At 48.2% G+C, this 20,912-nt stretch overlaps 1 protein-coding gene and 1 non-coding gene across 3 annotated transcripts in view; both read right to left on the bottom strand.

Annotated features, from left to right (window-relative positions):
- LOC121272321 (galactose-3-O-sulfotransferase 2-like) overlaps positions 1 to 20,912 on the bottom strand; it is a 97,373-nt gene that overhangs the window by 63,734 nt on the left and 12,727 nt on the right. The window lies entirely within an intron of this gene.
- Positions 7,849 to 7,967, bottom strand: LOC121272400. The gene has a single exon (XR_005941881.1). It is a non-coding gene; the product is annotated as a 5S ribosomal RNA (ribosomal RNA).

Genomic DNA, 20,912 nt, shown 5'->3' with positions numbered 1-20,912 from the left:
TTGGTCAGTCTAGGGGTCGTAAACTCTGGCTCGATGTGACCTCATCTGACCCCTGACCTCCAACTCGGTCAAACAGGCTTTGCTCTCACCACCGCCCCCCCACCCCCCCACCCCCAATCATCCTACAGCTGGACAGAAATGTTCAAAAATGATACTTTTGTTTGTCATGACCCAGTCGATTGGGAAAGGAGGAGGCCATTCAGCCCCTCAAGCCCATTCTGCCGATCATCAGGGCCTATCTATATCTGTCCATCCACCTGCCTGGGCTCCATATCCCTTTTACACCCTTGTCTGGAAAATCCTTCGAGCTTAGACTTATAAGTTTTAATTGAGCTTGCATTTTGGTTTCTGTGAGTGAAGTTCCATATTGATACCACTCTTCACGTCAGGAAATGTCTCAGCGCTTTAGGAAGAATGTGAAGGAATTTGAGAGATTGCAGAAAAGATTCACGGGATCGGTTCCAGGAACGAGCGACTTCAGTTACGTAGGCAAGCTGGAGAAGGTGGGACTCTTTGCCTCGGAGAACAGGAGGTTGAGAGGAGATTTGATCGAGGTGTTCAAAATTATGGACAGAGTAGCTAGAGAGAAACGGTTCCCATTTTTGGAAGGATCGAGAATGAGGGGGCACCAGTTTAAGGGACTTGGCAACAGAAGCAACGGCGACATGAGGAGAAACTTTTTCATGCGGCGAGTGGTTAGGATGGGGGACTGCGCTGCCTGAGAGTGTGGTGGAGGCAGGTTCAATCGAGGCTTTCGAGAGGGAGTTGGATCATTATCTGAAGAGGAAGAATGTGCAGGGGTTACAGAGAGAAGGCTAGGGGGATGACACCAGGTGCGTCGCTCAATTGGAGATCAGGCACAGAGGTGACGGGTCAAATGGCCTCCATCTGCACTGTAATAATTCTGTGATTCACTGACTAGTCTGCTGAAGGGCCTGGCTCTGATCTTGAGATGATGTCCCTCCTGTCATGGACTCCCACCGCCCCCACCCCCCCCCCCCCCCCCCCCCCCCCCCCCCCCCCCCCCGCTCCACCCACCAGTGATATAAAGGTTTCTTTCTGGCTACCATATCATTCCTTTCAAAACCCCAAAAGTCCAAACCAATCACCCCTTAATATCCTATAATGCAGGGGCTACAAGCCTAGTTTATGTAATCTCTTCACACAATCTAACCCTTTGAACCACAGTAATATTCTGGTGATTCTGCGCCGCCCTCCTCCCAAGATCATTACATCCTTTTGTCTCACTAGACCAGAACAGTATTCTCAAAACGCATAGAATCACACAGCATAGGAGGAGGCCATTCGGCCCGTTGTATCTGTACTGGCTCTTTGAAGGAGCTATCTCTTAAGTCGATTCCAAGCCACTTGATGAAGTATGAAACTAGATGCTAATACTTTTCCTGGTAGGAGGTTTATTTACAGAATGCAGCAATACTATATGTCTACTTCCTACCCACCGCCCTCATGTCCCCAGCAGTCTCTCTTTGTAACTCTTTCGAGTAAGTAGTATGGTTTTTTTTCACAAGTCCTATTTTTCAGGCTTGGAATTTTTGTAACTCTTTCGAGTACAAACCCGTTTCCATCTGTTTCAGATGGAATTACATTGTTTCATAGTTGACCATTGTGAGATTTGAACTCTTGATACTCTTTCAAGTAAACTTGATTCCCTTTGTAACTCTTTTGAGTACAAACCTGTTTCCATCTGTTTCAGATGAAGTTACATTGTTTCATAGTTTGCCATTGTGAGATTTGAACTCTTATATATTGGGGTTACAAACCCAGTGCCATAACCACTTGGCTATTTAGGGCCAGTCTCTCTTTGTAACTCTTTCGAGTACAAACCCATTTCCATCTGTTTCAGATGAAGTTACATTGTTTCGCCATTGTGAGATTTAAACTTCTTGATCTGGAGGTTACAAACCCAGTACCACAACCACTTGGCTATTTAGGCCAAGCATAAGTGTCTATGTAACTATTTCGAGTACAAACCCATTTCCATCTGTTTCAGATGAAGTTACATTGTTTCATAGTTTGCCATTGTGAGATTTGAACTCTTGATCTCTTGATAATCTTTTAAATGAAAACCAAATCAACAAAATTGGGATAAATCAGGCACAGCCCCTAATTCAGGTCAGCTGTAAAACCAAGAACAAAGTTTAAAGGAAACTTACAAACTTTAAATCAAAATGTGATTAAAGGGGTCAACAAAACACCCCAGTCCCCGCGGTGCCCACCGAGCACGGAAGGCCTCGAGAGTGCCAGCAGACACCGCGTGCTCCTTCTCCAGGGACATCCGGCAGCGAACGTAGCCGCGGAAGAGGGACAAACAATCGGGCGGGACTCCCCCGTCGATCGCCCGCTGCCTGGACCTGTTAATGGCCAACTTGGCCAGGCCCAGGAGCAGGTTCACGAGGAGGTCCTCCTCCTTCCCGACCCCCTTCCGCACCGGGTGCCCATAGATCAGGAGCGTGGGGCTGAAGTGCAAACAAAACATCAATAAAAGGTTTTTCAAATAACTAAAAAGGGAGTGCAGCCTACAACACCCTATGTATACATGATCCACGGACTCCACAAGACCGCAAAAAGGGCATGTGTCCTGAGAGTCCGTGAACCTATGCATCCTCTTATTATAAGGGACTGCTGCATGCAACACCCTCCAACCCAGGTCCCCGATAGAAAGGGGGAGGACACCTCCGTAGAGGGCCTCCCATCGGGGGCCTCCGCCGCCGGACGGCAACAAGGCACGCCAGGGCGTGTCCGGTTGATGGACAAGGGCGAGAAAATGGAAGGTGTGCAGCAGCAGTCCGTACAAAAAGCTCCTCTTTGCCGTGCCAAAAGGCACAGAGGGCATGTCCCCGAGGCGGCTCATATTGCGGGGCACCAGCACCCGAGGGAGGGTTCGGGGCTTGGGGCCAATGTGGAATTCCGTCCGAACAGGGGAACGTTCAGACGGAAGACCACCGCGCACCTGGGCCACCTCAAGACCCAAAATAACGTCGGGTCCGAGCACGACCATTCTCAGGTCTTGGATGGCATCGGCTGCGACCTGGACACTCACAGACGCGCGTCGCACCAACTCCTGCGGGAGCATCCAGCCCAGTCCTCCGCCACCCAGCACGTCCCCGATCCTGGTCACCCCTGCGGCCACAGCCCTCCTCTCCGCCAACCACTGAAATGGACGGAGGGGTGGATTCCTGAGCAGCGGCTCTCTGACGATAGCCGCTACTCCTGACGGGGGAGAGCTGCGTCGCGAGGCGACCATTTTCCAGACTTTGATCAGGTCCTGGTAAAAGACGGGCAACGCCTGCAAGGAGCCACCGAGGCCCAGCTGTTCTATAAACAGGAGCTGCACGTCATAATTCAGGCCGTGCACCTGACGGAAGAAATACGTCATCAGGGCACACCATCTAGGAGGAGGCTCGACGTAGAGGTATCGCTGCAGGGTCTGAAGGCGGAAAGTCGCCACCTGTGTGCGTAGGCACACTAGCGCCTGACCACCCTCCCTAAGCGGGAGACTCAGAACCTCGGCAGCGACCCAGTGCAATCTTTTGTCCCAGAAGAAGTCGACTAACAATCTCTGGATTCTTGTGACAAAGTCCGGGGGAGGGGTCAAAGTGACCAGCCGATACCACAACATGGCGGCGATCAGCTGGTTTATGACCAGAACTCGACCTCGGTAAGAGAGCACTCGGAGCAGTCCTGTCCAGCGCCGCAGGCGAGCGGTGACTTTCGTCTCCAGTTCCTGCCAGTTTGCCAGCCAGGATTCCTCAGCGGGGCAGAGATGGACCCCCAGGTAGAGGAGGCTGGTCCTGCTCCAGGTGAAAGGCCTGAGCTCCTCGGGTAGGGGATCCATCTGCCACTGACCGACCAGGAGTCCAGAACATTTACCCCAGTTGATCCTGGCAGAAGAAGCAGCAGAGTAGACCTCCTGGCACTCGCGCATCCTCCGCAGGTCAGCCGGGTCACTAAACATAAGGAGCACGTCATCGGCGTAAGCCGAAAGGACCAGCCCGATGACTGGCCCACGCAGAACCAATCCCGACAACCTCCTCCGCAAGAGGCGCAGGAAAGGCTCCACGCAAATAGAATACAACTGGCCAGACAGGGGGCAGCCCTGACGTACCCCTCTCCCAAAGCGAAGGGGCGCCGTCAGGGACCCGTTAACCTTCACTAGACACTCCGCGGCGGTGTACAGAAGTCGGATCCGGGCGACAAAATGCGTCCCGAACCCGAAAGCTCGCAGAGTTCCGAGTAAGTATTCGTGATCCACCCTGTCGAATGCCTTCTCCTGATCAAGAGACAGGAAGGCGCTCGACAGACCAGCCCTCTGGGAATGGTGGATGATGTCCCGGACCAGATGGATGTTATCATAAATGGTTCGGTCCGGGACGGTGTAGGACTGGTCAGGGTGGATCATGTGGTCCAGCACGGTGCCGAGCCGAGAAGACATGGCTCGGGCAAAGATTTTGTAGTCCGTGCTGAGGAGGGAGACCGGGCGCCAGTTTTTAAGAAGGCGGAGATCCCCCTTCTTCGGCAGCAGGGCAATCACGGCCCTGCGCCACGAAAGGGGCATCTCCCTGGTAGCAATGCTCTCCCCCAGGATCCCCGCGAAGTCGCTCCCCAAGACGTCCCAGAACGCCCTGAAGAACTCCACGGTCAGCCCGTCTAGTCCCGGGGTTTTGCCCCTAGAAAGACCGTCGAGTGCGCCGGTCAGCTCCCCCAGACTTATAGGGGAGTCGAGCTTTCCGGCGCACTCCGGGCCGACCTGCGGCAGGTCCTCCCACAAAACTCTGCAAGCTTCCTCACTGGACGGATCCGGAGAGAACAGGGCAGTGTAGTAATCTCGGGCAATGGCCCTGATGCCCTCCGGATCCGAGACAAGGGATCCGTCGTCGGCCAGCAGCGTAAAGAGCTGCTTACGGACCCCGTGCCTTTTTTCCAGTGAGTAGAAGAAGGGAGAGCCACGGTCCATCTCCTTAAGGAAACAGATCCGCGACCTCACGAACGCGCCCCGAGACCCGACCAGTTGCAGGTCCCGCAGCGCGCCCTTCTTCTCATCGTACACCGACCGCAGGGCCGGGTCCGCGTCGGGCTGACGGAGACGTGCCTCCAGGTCGAGCACCTCCTTCTCCAACTCCTCGACCCTGGATTTGCGTCTCTTTGTCGACCCCTTCGCGTACTCTTGACAGAAAACTCGGACGTGAGTCTTGCCCACATCCCACCATAGCCTCAAGAAGGAGAAGCCTCCAAAAATTCATGGGTTGTGGGCATTGCTGGCTAGGTTAGCATTTATTGCACATCCCTCATTGCCCTTGTTCAGAGGGCATTTAAGAGTCAACCACATTGCTGTGGGTCTGGGGTCACATCCAGGCCAGGTAAGGATGGCAAATTTTCTTCTACAGCAATCAACAATGGTTTCATGGTCATCATTAGACTTTTAATTCCAAATTTTTATTGAATTAAAACTTCACCACCTTCTGTGGCGGGTTTTGAACCCTGGTCCCAAGACAATTACCCTGCGTCTCTGGAAAATTAGCCCAGTGACAATACCACTACACCATTGCCTCCCATAATAGTTTCAGCTCTTTTGAGTACAAACCCATTTCCATCTGTTTCAGATGAAGTTACATTGTTTCATAGTTTTGCCATTGTGAGATTTGAACTCTTGATCTTGGGGTTACAAACCCAGTACCATAACCACTTGGCTATTTAGGCCAAGCTCAGTCTCTCTTTGTAACTCTTTCGAGTCAGTCTCTCTTTGTAACTCTTTCGAGTACAAACCCGTTTCCATCTGTTTCAGATGAAATTACATTGTTTCATAGTTTGCCATTGTGAGATTTGAACTCTTGATCTTGGGGTTACAAGCCCAGTACCATAACCACTTGGCTATTTAGGCCAATAGTGCAGCCTACAACACCCTATGTATACATGGTCCTTAGAGTTTTAGCCATGTCTGTGTAACTCTTTCGAGTACAAACACGTTTCCATCTGTTTCAGATGAAGTTACATTGTTTCATAGTTTTGCCATTGTGAGATTTGAACTCTTGATCTTGGGGTTACAAACCCAGTACCATTACCACTTGGCTATTTAGGCCAAGCATAGTTTCAGCTCTTTTGAGTACAAACCCATTTCCATCTGTTTCAGATGAAGTTACATTGTTTGCCATTGTGAGATTTGAACTCTTGATCTTGGGGTTACAAACCCAGTACCATAACCACTTGGCTATTTAGGCCAAGCTCAGTCTCTCTTTGTAACTCTTTCGAGTCAGTCTCTCTTTGTAACTCTTTCAAGTACAAACCCATTTCCATCTGTTTCAGATGAAATTACATTGTTTCATAATTTGCCATTGTGAGATTTGAACTCTTCGATCTTGGGGTTACAAACCCAGTACCATAACCACTTGGCTATTTAGGCCAAGCTCTAAAAGTTGTAACTCTTTCGAGTACAAACCCATTTCCATCTGTTTCAGATGAAGTTACATAGTTTGCCATTGTGAGATTTGAACTCTTGATCTTGGGGTTACAAACCCAGTACCATAACCACTTGGCTATTTAGGCCAAGCTCAGTCTCTCTTTGTAACTCTTTCGAGTCAGTCTCTCTTTGTAACTCTTTCGAGTACAAACCCGTTTCCATCTGTTTCAGATGAAGTTACGTTGTTTCATAGTTTACCACTGTGAGATTTGAACTCTTGATCTTGGGGTTACAAACCCAGTACCATAACCACTTGGCTATTTAGGCCAAGCCATAACCACTTGGCTATTTAGGCCAAGCTCAGTCTCTCTTTGTAACTCTTTCGAGTCAGTCTCTCTTTGTAACTCTTTCGAGTACAAACGCGTTTCCATCTGTTTCAGATGAAATTACATTGTTTCATAGTTTGCCATTGTGAGATTTGAACTCTTGATCTTGGGGTTACAAGCCCAGTACCATAACCACTTGGCTATTTAGGCCAAACCATAGTCTACAGCGAGAGTTGAACTCGCGACCCCTGGTTTACGAGACTAGGGCTCTAACCACTGAGCTATGGAGCCAACGGCTAAAAGCTCATGGGTGTAACTCTTTCGAGTACAAACACGTTTCCATCTGTTCCTATTCAGATGAAGTTACATTGTTTCATAGTTTGCCATTGTGAGATTTGAACTCTTGATCTTGGGGTTACAAACCCAGTACCGTAACCACTTGGCTATTTAGGCCAAGCTCAGTCTCTCTTTGTAACTCTTTCAAGTCAGTCTCTCTTTGTAACTCTTTCGAGTACAAACCCGTTTCCATCTGTTTCAGATGAAGTTATATTGTTTCATAGTTTGCCATTGTGAGATTTGAACTCTTGATCTTGGGGTTACAAACCCAGTACCATAACCACTTGGCCATTTAGGCCAAGCTTTTTTTTTTGAGTACAAACCCATTTCCATCTGTTTCAGATGAAGTTACAGTGTTTCATAGTTTACCATTGTGAGATTGGAACTCTTGATGTTGAGGTTACAAGCCCAGTACTATAACCACTTAGCTTAATGCTGGTACAAGTTGTGTAACTCTTTCGAGTACAAACCCGTTTCCATCTGTTTCAGATGAAGTTACATAGCTTGCCATTGTGAGATTTGAACTCTTGATCTTGGGGTTACAAACCCAGTACCATAACCACTTGGCTATTTAGGCCAAGCTCAGTCTCTCTTTGTAACTCTTTCGAGTCAGTCTCTCTTTGTAACTCTTTCGAGTACAAACACGTTTCCATCTGTTCCTATTCAGATGAAGTTACATTGTTTCATAGCTTACCAATGTGAGATTTGAACTCTTGATTTTGGGGTTACAAACCCAGTACCATAACCACTTGGCTATTTAGGCCAAGCAAAAGCCTACTGCACCTGGTATTCCCAGGCAGTCTCCCATCCAAGTAATAACCAGGCCTGAGTCTGCTTAGCTTCCGAGATCAGACGAGATCGGGCGTTTTCAGACTAGTATGGCCGTAGGCCTTGATCTTGGGGTTACAAACCCAGTACCATAACCACTTGGCTATTTAGGCCAAGCTCAGTCTCTCTTTGTAACTCTTTCGAGTCAGTCTCTCTTTGTAACTCTTTCGAGTACAAACCCGTTTCCATCTGTTTCAGATGAAGTTACATTGTTTCATAGTTTACCACTGTGAGATTTGAACTCTTGATCTTGGGGTTACAAACCCAGTACCATAACCACTTGGCTATTTAGGCCAAGCCATAAAACCTCATGTAACTCTTTCGAGTACAAACCCGTTTCCATCTGTTTCAGATGAAGTTACGTTGTTTCATAGTTTACCACTGTGAGATTTGAACTCTTGATCTTGGGGTTACAAACCCAGTACCATAACCACTTGGCTATTTAGGCCAAGCCATAAAACCTCATGTAACTCTTTCGAGTACAAACCCGTTTCCATCTGTTTCAGATGAAGTTATATTGTTTCATAGTTTACCACTATGAGATTTGAACTCTTGATTTTAGGGTTACAAACCCAGTACCATAACCACTTGGCCATTTAGGCCAAGCTTTTTTTTTTGAGTACAAACCCATTTCCATCTGTTTCAGATGAAGTTACAGTGTTTCATAGTTTACCATTGTGAGATTGGAACTCTTGATGTTGAGGTTACAAGCCCAGTACTATAACCACTTAGCTTAATGCTGGTACAAGTTGTGTAACTCTTTCGAGTACAAACCCGTTTCCATCTGTTTCAGATGAAGTTACATAGCTTGCCATTGTGAGATTTGAACTCTTGATCTTGGGGTTACAAACCCAGTACCATAACCACTTGGCTATTTAGGCCAAGCTCAGTCTCTCTTTGTAACTCTTTCGAGTCAGTCTCTCTTTGTAGATGCTCTAGGTACTTAATTAAATAATATCCTTCGCCTGTGTGTCTTAACAATAGAATTAACATGCCATTAATGCTACCCAATCAATCCCACTATTTCTTCTCTTCCACCATAGCCTTGTAATTTTTTTCTCTTCACGTCTATATCCAATTCTCTGTTGAAAACTATTGAATTTGCATGCACTACCCTCCCATAACAACCTGCTGAGTAAAAAACTGTTTCACCTCTAGGTCTTTGGTCTTTCTCTTCAATCTGCGTCCCTCTGTTTACCGACCCTCCTGCCACTGGAAACAGTTTCTCCTTATTTATTCTATTAAAACTCTTAAAAATTTTGAACACCTCCATTAAATCTCTCCCTTAACCTTCACTGTTCTAAGGAGAACAATCATCCACCACCTTCAACATTCACACCCCCCACCACTGACACACAGTGAGTACCATCTACATGTAGCAACTCACCAAGGCTCCTTTGACAGCACCTTCCAAACCCACAACCGCTACCACCTAGAAGGACAAGGGCAGCAGACGCATGAGAACACCATCAGCTGAAAATTTTCCTGCAAGCCAATCACCATCCTGACTTGGAGAGATATCCTTCACTGTCGCTGGGTCAAAATCCTGGAACTCCCTCCCTAACAGCACTGTGGGTGTACCTACACCACAGGGACTGCAGCCGTTCAAGGAGTTAGCTCACCACCACCTTCTCAAGGTCAACTAGGCATGGGCAGCAAATGCTGGCCTAGCAAGCGGTGCCCACATCCTGTGAAGGAATAAATTTAAAAAACAGCCTCTCCGGTCTCTCCATATGAACATATGCGTGTTCTGGAGGATCTTGTACAATTATAGAATTATATGGAGGGTATTTTACATCAACAACAGCAACTTGCATTTAGGTAGCACCTTTAACATGGTAAAACATCCCAAGGTGCTTTGCAGGAGCGATGGTCAAAACAGAGTTTGACACCAAGACACATGAGGAGATTTTTAGGGACAAGTAACCAAAAACTTGGCCAAAGAGGTAGGATTTAAGGAGAATCTTAAATGAGGAGAGAGAGAGAGAGAGAGAGAGAGATTTAGGGAGTGAATTCCAGAGCTTAGGGCCCAGACAGCTGAAGGCACAGCCGCCAATGATGGAGCGATTAAAATCGGGGATGCACAAGAGGCCAGAATTGGCGCAGCGCAGAGACTTCAGAGTAAATCAATGCTATAGTCAGGAAAATGCACAGTGCTGTGCATTGAAGGGTTGAATTGATGTGACAGAGGTGTTGATGTTTAAGTGGCTTATTTTCAGCCACCCTTAGCCCTGAGATGTGCTGCAACTTTGTAAGAAAGTGCAGAAGTGTGTTAGTCAACGTTCTGAGTAAGTGGAGTTCATTGGGAGGGCAAATGTACTGCTCTTGGCATTTATTACGTTCATGGTTAAGATGCCAGAAGTTAAGTCTTCCAAATCAAATAACACTAAGGCTAAACTAAGGCACGGAAACAGCAGATTGTTTATTCTGCAGTGACATTGCATTCTCCTTCACTGAGCTTGGCTTAAGGAATATACCGATCTCAAATGGATGTAAATAATCCCAAGGCCACCATTTCGAAGGGCAGCAAGGGTTGGGGGGGGGGGGGGTGGCGTGTCCCGGGGCGCATATCGATCCCTCCACCAGCATCACTGAAACACGGGTGACCTGGCTGTCCCCGAGTTGCCTTTCGTAGGATCTCGCTGCGCCCGAACTGGCCCCTGTGTTTCCGACATGGCCACAACAATAAACGTACTGCATTGCCTGTAAAAGTGCTTTGGGCTGACGTGAGCTGGCGAAAGGCGCTACAGAAACGCAATCTTTCTTCCCTGGTACATGAGTCACAACACGTCGGCATGTAGGCAGGACAATTAGGACGGCAAATGGGACATTGGCATTTAATGCAAAGGGGATGGGGGTATAAAAGCGAGGAAAGCCTTGCTGCGACTGTACAGGGATTGGTGAGATTGCACCTCGAGTGCTGTGGACAGTTTTGGGCACTTTAAAGAGGGGGCCGCACTTGCACTGGAGGCAGATCAGGGAAGGCTCACTTGGCTGATTCCTGAGATGAAGGGGGTTTGCCTCATGAGGAAAGGTCGAGCAGGTTGGGCCTGTATCCATTGGAGTTTCGAAGAATGAGAGGTGATCTTATTGAAACACATAAGATTCCAAGGGGGCTTGACAGGGTGGGTGCTGAGAGGGTGTTTCCCCTCGTGGGGGGAATCTAGAAACAGGGGACACTGTTTCAAAATAAGGGGTCTCCCATTTAAGACGGAGATGAGGGGGAATCTCTTCTCTCTGAGGGTCATTAGTGTTTGGAATTCTCTTCCCTGGAGAGCAGTGGAGGCCGGGTCTCTGATTATATTCAAGGCTTGAGTTAGAGAGATTTCTCATTGACAAAGGAGTCGAGGGTTAAGGGGGACAGACAGGGAAGTGGAGTTAAGGCCACACTCAGATCAGCCATGATCTTATTGAATGGCAGAGCAGGTTCATGGGGCCGAATGGCCTACTCCTATTTCTTATGACCTTTCTTTCCATCACTACTGGAAAGGATAGACATATTGTATATTCTTAGTTAAATAAGACTCTTGCCATGCTTTGGAGAAGGTTATTCAACGACTGGTGCAACATAGAGATGCGGAGAGTCTCTGATTGGATACAGGGTCATGGCTGAACTCGGTTGAACTCACTTAGGGGGGTATATTGTTGTCAGCCCTTTGAGTTTTAGGTGTGGACTGGCAAGACGCTTTTGAACTCTAACTGCCAGGCAGCAACTTTAACAAGCAGTCGGCGAGTGTGGAGCTAAGCTCCAGACGAGATCTGGCTTGTCTGGAGTAACCTGTAGACAACCCTGTACCTCCCTAACAGTTAACATCACTTGAACACTTGGATACTAGATACCAGCTCACCACTTGTGGACTTATACCCTGAAAGGAACAGTGTCAAGGAGTTAAATGCGTGGCTCGGAGATCGGGGTGGGAGGAATGGGTTTTGGTTCATGAGGCACTGGCTCCAGCACTGGGGTTGAATAGAGCTGCTCCGGTGGGGCGGGCTTCACTAGAATCATGCTGGGACCAGTGTCCTGGCAAACCGAATAACTAGGGCTGTAAAGAGGTTTTTAAACTAAATGGGAGGGCGGCGGCGGCGGGGGGTGGGGGGATGATTCTGGAATGGCGATATGTGGGCTAAAAAAGCAAAAGGATATGGCAGCATTGCAGGGCAGCTATTTAGATAATGCTACCCAGAGTGTGACAGGAAGGGACAGAGTGTACAAACATTAAAAAACAGTAGCAAATAGGGTCAAACGGGGAAAAAAGGTTAAAAGGCAAAATTAATGGCCCTTTGCTTAAATGCATGTAGTATTCGGAACAAAATAAATGAATTAACGGCACATATAGAGGTTAGTGGGTATGATCTCATAGACATGGTTACAAAGCTGAGCACTAAATATTCAGGGGTATTATATTCAGGACAGGCAGGAAGGAAAGGGTGGTGGGGTAGCTTTGTTAGTACGAGATGGAATAAGCACGATAGTAAGAAAGGATCTTGGACCAGAAGATGTAGAATCCATAAGGGTGGAGGTAAGAAATCGAGGGAAGAAGACGCTGGTGGGAGGAGTCTATAGGCCCCCTGACAGTAGCTATACTGTAGGACAGACAATAAATCAGGAGATACTGAGGGCATGTAAAAAAGGTAGTTCATTTATCATGGGTGACTTTAATCTTCACGTAGATTGGGAAAATCAAATTGGCAGAGGTAGACATGAGCAAAAATTCATAGTGTGTATTCAGGACAGTTTCTTAGAACAATATGTTGTGAAACCAACCATGGATCAGACTATTTTGGATCTGGTAATGTGAAATGAGGCCGGTTTAATAAATGATCTCAGAATAAAGGATCTCCTAGGCAACAGTGACCATATTTATGGTAGAATTTAGCATTCAGTTTGAGAGTGAGAAACTTAGGTTGGAAACAACTATGCTAAAGTTAAATAGAAATATTTACAAAGGAATGAGTGCAGAATTGGCTGGAGTGGACTGGGAAAGGAGTTTAGCAGAAAAGACAGTTGATGAACAATGGCAGATGTTTAATAAAATAGTTCATGACTCTCAACAAAGATATATTCCAGTGGGGAAGAAGGATTCAAGGAAGGGATTAAACCAACCATGGATAACCAAGGAAGTTAAGGGGCAGTATCAAATTGAAAGAAAAAACATACAATGTGGCAAAGATTAGTGATAATCCAGAGGATTGGGAAAGTTTTAAAAACCAACAAAAGATGACCAAAAAATAATAGAGAGGGAAAAATAAACTTTGAGGGTAAATTAGCAAGTTATATAAAAGCGGACAATAAGAGCTTCTTTAAATGTATAAAAAAGAAGAGAGAGGCCGAAGCGAACATAAGGCCCTCAGAGAATGAGGCTGGAGAAATAATAATGGGGAACCAGGAAATGGCAGAGGAGTTGAATAAATACTTTGCATCAGTCTTCACGGTAGAAGACACTAATAGCATTCCAAAAATACTGAATAATCAAGGGCAAAAGGGGGAGGAAATTAATACAATAACTACCACTAGAGAAAAAGTACTAGGGAAACTAATCGGGCTAAAGACCGATAAGTCCCCTGGACCTGATGGATATTAAAGGAAGTAACTACAGATATAGTGGATGCACTGGTAGTAATCTTCCAAGAATCCTTAGATTCTGGAAAAGTCCCAGAGGATAGGAGAATAGCCAATGTAAGACCCTTGTACAAAAAGGGAGGGAGACAAAAAACAGGTAACTATAGGCCAGTTAGCTTAACATCTGTCATTGGGAAAATGTTAGAGCCTATTATAAAGGATGTAATAGCAGAGTATTCAGAAATATAGAATATAATCAAGCAGGGTCAGCATGGTTTCATGGAGGGGAAATTATGCCTGACAAATTTATTAGAATTCTTTGCAGAGGTAATTAGCAGGATAGATAAAAGGGATCCAGTAGATGTAATATATTTGGATTTCCAAAAGGCATTTGATAGGGGACCATACATAAAGCTACTTAATAAGATGAGAGCCCATGTTGTTGGGGGTAATATATTAGCATTGATAGAAGATTGGCTAACTAACAGAAGACAGGGAGTTGGGATTAGGGGGGCATTTTTGGGATGGCAACCTATAACTAGTGGAGTGCCACAGGGATCAGTGCTGGGGCCTCAATTATTTACAATATATATGAATGACTTAGATGAGGGAAGTGAATGTATTATCGGCAAGTTTGCGGATGACACAAAAATAGGTGGGAAGGCAAGTGGTGAGGATGACACAAGGAGTCTACAGAGGGATAGAGACAGGTTAAGCGAGTAGGCAAAAAATTGGCAGATGGAATTTAATGTGGGAAAATGTGAGGTTATGCATTTTGGCAGGAAGAATAGGGGAGCTGAATATTATTTACATGGAGAAAGACTGCAGAAAGCTACAGCACAGAGGGATTTGGGGGTCATTGTGCATGAATCACAAAAAGCTAGGATACAAGTTCAACAGGTATAAGGAAGGCAAATGGAATGTTGGCCTTTACTTCCAAAGGAATGGAGCATAAAAATAAGGAAGTCTTGCTTAAACTATACAAGGCATTAGTTAGACCACACCTAGAATACTGCGAATGGTTTTGGTCCCCTTATCTAAGGAAAGATATACTGGCATTGGAGGGAGTCCAGAGAAGGTTCACTAGGTTGATTCCGGGTATGGAGGGATTTTCTTCTGAGGAGAGGTTGAGTAGGTTGGACCTGTACTCATTGGAGTTTAGAAGATTGAGAGGCGACCTTATTGAAATACTTAAGATTCACAGGGGGCTTGACAGGGTAGATGCTGAGAGATTGTTTCCCTTTCTGGGAGAGTCTAGGACCAGAAGGCATAATCTCAGAGTAAGGGGTCACCCATTTAAGACAGAGATGAGGAGGAATTTCTTCTCTCAGAGGGTAGAGAAGCTGTGGATTTCTTTACCGCAGAGGGGGGTGGGTAGGAGCTGGGCTGGGGGTCGTTCAATATATTCAAGGCTGAGATGGACAGATTTTTAACCTTTAAGGGAGCCAAGGGTTATGGGGAAAAGGCAGGAAAGTGGAGTTGAGGGTTCTCAGATCAGCCACGATCTCATTGAATGGCGGAGCAGGCTCCATGGGCTGAATGGCCTATTCCTGCTCCTACGTCTTATGGTCTTATGGTCTTCAAGTTAAGGGGGAAAACAAGGGAGTAAAACGCGATTAGGGACAATACAATACCTCTCTATATTTCCTACATCCAGTGGAACCTTCATTCATCAATCGCAGTTCTCATGGGAAAAGCACTTTGCAGGAAATTCTGTGATGATAAATGAAAAATGGAAAGACAGCACTGCCAGCAGTGCAGTCCCCCCAACAGTGCAGCGCTCCCTCTGTAGTGACCCCCTGACAGTGCAGCTCTCCCTTGGTAGTGACCCCCCGACAGTGCAGCGCTCCCTCTGTAGTGACCCCCTGACAGTGCAGTGCTCCCACTGTACTGACCCCCCGACAGTGCAGCGCTCCCTGAGTACTGACCCCCCAACAGTGCAGCGTTCCCTGAGTACTGACTCACCGACAGTGCAGTGCTCCCTCCGTACTGACCCCCCGACAGTGCAGCACTCCCTGAGTACTGACTCACCGACAGTGCAGTGCTCCCTCCGTACTGACCCCCCGACAGTGCAGCGCTCCCTGAGTACTGACCCACCGACAGTGCAGTGCTCCCTCCATACTGACTCACCGACAGTGCAGTGCTCCCTCCGTACTGACCCCCCGACAGTGCAGTGCTCCCTCCGTACTGACCCCCCGACAGTGCAGCGATCCCTCCGTACTGACCCCCCGACAGTGCAGCGCTCCCTGAGTACTGACTCACCGACAGTGCAGTGCTCCCACTGTACTGACCCCCCGACAGTGCAGCGCTCCCTCCGTACTGACCCCCCGACAGTGCAGCGCACCCTCCGTACTGACCCACCGACAGTGCAGCGCTCCCCCTGTACTGACCCCCCAACAGTGCAGCGCTCCCTGAGTACTGACTCACCGACAGTGCAGTGCTCCCTCCGTACTGACCCCCCGACAGTGCAGTGCTCCCTCCGTACTGACCCCCCGACAGTGCAGTGCTCCCTCCGTACTGACCCCCCGACAGTGCAGTGCTCCCTCCGTACTGACCCCCCAACAGTGCAGCGCACCCTCCGTACTGACCCCCCGACAGTGCAGCGCTCCCTCCGTACTGACCCCCCAACAGTGCAGCGCTCCCTCCGTACTGACCCCCCGACAGTGCAGCGCTCCCTCCGTACTGACCCCCCGACAGTGCAGCATTCCCTCAGTACTGACCCACCTACATTACAGCGCTCCCTCCGTACTGACCCACCGACAGTGCAGCGCTCCCTCCGTACTGACCCACCAACAGTGCAGCATTCCCTCCGTACTGACCCCCCAACAGTGCAGCATTCCCTCCGTACTGACCCCCCAACAGTGCAGCGCTCCATCCGTACTGACCCCCCAACAGTGCAGCATTCCCTCCGTACTGAATCACCGACATTGCAGCGCTCCCTGAGTACTGACCCACCGACAGTGCAGCGCTCCCTCCATACTGACCCACCTACATTACAGCACTCCCTCCGTACTGACCCACCGACAGTGCAGCGCTCCCTCTGTACTGACCCACCGACAGTGCAGCGCTCCCTGAGTACTGACACACCGACAGTGCAGCGCTCCCTCCGTACTGACCCCTCAACAGTGCAGCGCTCCCTGAGTACTGACACACCGACAGTGCAGCATTCCCTCCGTACTGACACACCGACAGTGCAGCGCTCCCTGAGTACTGACCCACCGACAGTGCAGCGCTCCCTGAGTACTGACCCACCGACAGTGCAGCATTCCCTCCATACTGACCCACCAACAGTGCAGCGCTCCCTGAGTACTGACACACCGACAGTGCAGCATTCCCTCCGTACTGACACACCGACAGTGCAGCGCTCCCTGAGTACTGACCCACCGACAGTGCAGCGCTCCCTGTGTACTGACACACCGACAGTGCAGCATTCCCTCCGTACTGACACACCGACAGTGCAGCGCTCCCTGAGTACTGACCCACCTACATTACAGCACTCCCTCAGTCCTGACGCTCTGACAGCGCAGCACTCCCTCAGCGCTGACCCTACCACAGTGCAGCACTGCCTCAGTACTGACCCATGATAGCGTAGCACTCCCTAAGCGCTGACCCTACGACAGTGCAGTGCTCCCTCAGTACTGACCCTCTGACAGTGCGGCACTCCCTCAGTCCTGACCCTCCAACAGTCAGGTGCTGTCTCATTACTAATCCTCTGACAGTGCAGCACTCCCCAGTATTGACCTACCAACAGTGCAGCACTCTCTCAGTACTGACCGTCCAACAGTGCATAGCTCCCTCAGTAATGACCTTCCGACTGTGCTGCACTCCTCGATACTGGCCATCCGACAATGCAATGCTCCCTCAATGCTGACCCTCTGACAGTGCAGCACTGCCTCAATTCTGACCCTCCCACAGTGCAGCACTGCTTCAGTACTGACCCTCTGATAGTGTAGCACTCCCTAAGCACTGACCCTCCAACAGTGAGGTGCTCTCTCATTACTAATTCTCTGACAATGCAGTGCTCCCCAGTACTGACCCACCAACAGTGCAGCGTAGCCTCAGTACTGACCCTCTGACACACAGCACTCCCTAAGCACTTCCCCTGTCACAGCGCTGCTCTCTCTCAGTATAGCAGGCAAATCGCACTCAAACCCGTGCACCCTTTAAACGAGACAGTGACAGTTTTACAGTCTCCTGCTGTGTTGTTTGAGTCTACAGTAACTCTGATCTGCTCCTTCAGAGCATTTGTTCTGGTCTAGAGGCAAGGTATGAGCTAATGAAAGAGATTTACTAGAAACATGTCAGAACTGAGAGGTTATATCTATCAGGGAACACTCAACACGCCGGGACTCTTTTCTTCAGAAGGGGTGAACTGATAGAGGCCTTTCAAATAATCAAGGAGTTCGATAGGATAGACGTAGAGAAGATGTTTCCACATCTGGGTGGCATCATGGTATTGTTACTGAACCAGTATTGTAGAGGCCAAGGGTACCGCTCTGGGGAGCTGGGTTTGAATCCCATTATGATAGATGGTAAAGTTTGAACTCAATAAAGATCTGCAATTAAAATTCCCCCCGATAACCACAAAACCAATGCCGATTGTCGTATAAAAAACCGTTGACGATCGACCTTTAGGGCCTTCCTTACCCAGTCTGGCCTACCTGTGACTCCAGACCCCCAGCAATGTGGTTGACTCTTAAATGCCCCGGAACAAGGGCAATTAGGGATGGGAAACAAACGCTGGGCCCAGCCAGCGACGCCCATATCCCATGAACGAATTTTTAAAAAATTCAGGAGAAACCTCTTTACCCGGCTGGCGCTAAGATTGAGAACATGCTACCGCAGGGGAGGGGTTGAAGTGAATAATATCGGTACATTTAAGGGGAGGGGTGGATAAACGCATAGGGAGAATGGAATCGGAGGAAACGCCGGTGGGGTGAGATGAAGAGGGGGTGAGAGGAGGCTTGTGTAGCGCAAAGGACCAGCATGGAGCAGATGGGCTGAGCTACCTGTTTCCGTGCTGGAAATATTTTGCAAAGTTGTGTATTTGGCTGCACCTCCCCCTGCTGTTCCAACTGCATTTACACATCAAAAACAGATGTTCCGCTGGCAAGGCTGCTGAGCTCTCAGTTGCTGAATGAGATGAGAGGCTACATCTCGGAAAGGATTAGAAAGCCATCGTTGAACACCATGTCACCGCTTGGCCAGGCTCTCGAACACTTCTGCTTAACACAGATTCGCTACCATGGTCAGCAGGGGGTCTGTGCTCTTCATCGGCAACCAGCCAGCAGACATGTGGCCTCCCCAGCAGTCTGTCAGTAATCTTACCCCAGTCAGGAAAGTGGAGATGCGACCAGCGATGCGGGGGTGGAGTTTGGGGGTTGTGGGGAGAGAGAGAGGGAGGAGAAAGAGAAAAGGATGTTAGCAGTCAGCCATTTTGGAGCTGGATGTTTTAGGCCACAAAAGTCTTGCTAAGTTTGCGGCCAAAATCACAATGAAACTAGAAGCCCAATCACACAGAAATCTGGAATGGAGATTCAATTGAATCACAGAGTCTCTGTACAGAAGCCATTCGGGCCATCGTGCCTGTACTGGCTCTCTGAAAGAGCAGGCCAATTAGTCCCATTCCTCCCATCCCATGCTCTCCCCTTGGCCCGGCCAATTTTTCCTTTTCAAGTATTTGGCCAATTCCCTTTTGCAAATTCTGCTTCCTTTCAGGCAGCACCTTCCTGATAATAACTCACTGTGTAAAAACACTCTCCTCATCTCCCCTTCTGGCTCTTTTGCTGATTCTCCTCAATCTGTGTCCCTCTGGCTGACCAACCCTCCTGCCAGTGGAAACAGTTTCTCCTTACTCCCTCTATCAAAATCCTTGGTGGCTTTGAACACCTCGATTAAATCTCCTCTTAACTTTCTATCCTCTAAGGAGAACAACCCCAGCTTCTCCAGTTCGTCTCCATCTAAGTGATATTCTTTATGTAACTGAGTGACCAAGTCCTCGTCAATGTTTCTGGACTTGCCCCACCCAAGGGAATAATGTGGACTGCAGCTAAGTGGAGCAGGATCAGAAAGGCTAGATTATATAAAAGAAAGAAAGACTAGTTATTAGCAAAAAAAGAAAGACTAATTATTAGAAATAAAGAAAGACTAGTTATTAGTCCCTTAAATTAGAAACTGAGTTGGGTGTGGATAAGAATTTAATTGCGGATAAACAGAGTGAGGCAAATGATATTGAAGGGGCTCAGACAAGTTGAACCATCTCGAGGGAGAATGAAGAGAGCTCAGCAGTAAATCAGTGCCTGGTCAAATGGCATTGATTTGGTAAGTAACAATTTGCTGTTGAGTCTAAAGCAGGGCTGACATCAGCCGAAGAGAGAAGGTTTAGGAAAGGCAGCTGTTAAGATACAGCAAGAAACCGAGATCTGTTTAAGTTAGCCAGGGAGATGGGAGGGGTGGGGAGATAAGAATTTGATTAAAGACAAACACAATTTGATAAGAGGTCACGATGAGGGCAAGTAAATGCAAGAAAGACTTGCACTGACAGCGGCGCCTCCCCAGGACATTCCTAAAGTGCTCTGCGGCCAATAAGGTATTTTCTTGGCGGGTAGTGGCCACTGCATTGTAAGAGGTGGGCTACCAATGGGCAGACAGCAAACTCCCACAAACAGCAAGGCGACGATGACTGGACTGTGATGTCGGTTAAAGGGATAGGGATAAATAATGGGCCGGGTCACTGGGGAGAACTATCCCCCTCCCCCGCCACCCCCAGCTCTTCTTTGAAGTGATGGCCACAGGATCTTTGACGCCAAGTGGAGAGGGCCTCAGTCTAACCTCTCACTCCTCGACTGCTGCATATGGTCCTGGCTGATTCCTATTTCTTCACAGAGCCGGGCTTAACCCCTTAACTGTAGCCTTTTCATTTATAATTTGAAAGTCTTCAGCTGCGGAGTCAGCTGTGGGTTCAGTGGGTAGTAATGTTGTCTCAGAATCTAAGGGTTGTGAGTTCAAATCCTGCTTGAGCAATGAAATCTAAGCTGACTTCCTCCCTCTCCACACAACCAACAGTGTGGCACTGAGGGAGTGCTGCACTGCTAGAAGTGCTGCCTTTCAGGTGAGATGTTGAGCTGAGGCCCTTGGATGGGTGTGAATGATCCCACAGCTACCATTTCAAAGTTGTCCTGCTCTTGATATTTAACCCTCAGTGAAGATCACTGAGATGGTCTGCTCATTATCACCCTTCTGGCTATGTGCAATGTGACTACAGCATTTCCTATGTTACAATCTCAACACTTTCAAAGTGCTTCATTGGCTGTGAAGTGTTGGACCAACCTGACGTTGCAGAAGCTTTGCTGAGAAAAGAGACATGTTGAAGCTTTTTGTCTTGCACTCATCAGGATACTTTGCAAGAATACCAATATAAGGGGGAAGAGAAACCCTTCATACTGCA

This window comes from Carcharodon carcharias, chromosome 33 (genome assembly GCF_017639515.1).
Source record: "Carcharodon carcharias isolate sCarCar2 chromosome 33, sCarCar2.pri, whole genome shotgun sequence".
NCBI lineage: Eukaryota > Metazoa > Chordata > Chondrichthyes > Lamniformes > Lamnidae > Carcharodon > Carcharodon carcharias.
The sequence above is the reverse complement of the archived record's forward strand: the minus strand, read 5'-3'. Positions and strand labels throughout refer to the sequence as shown.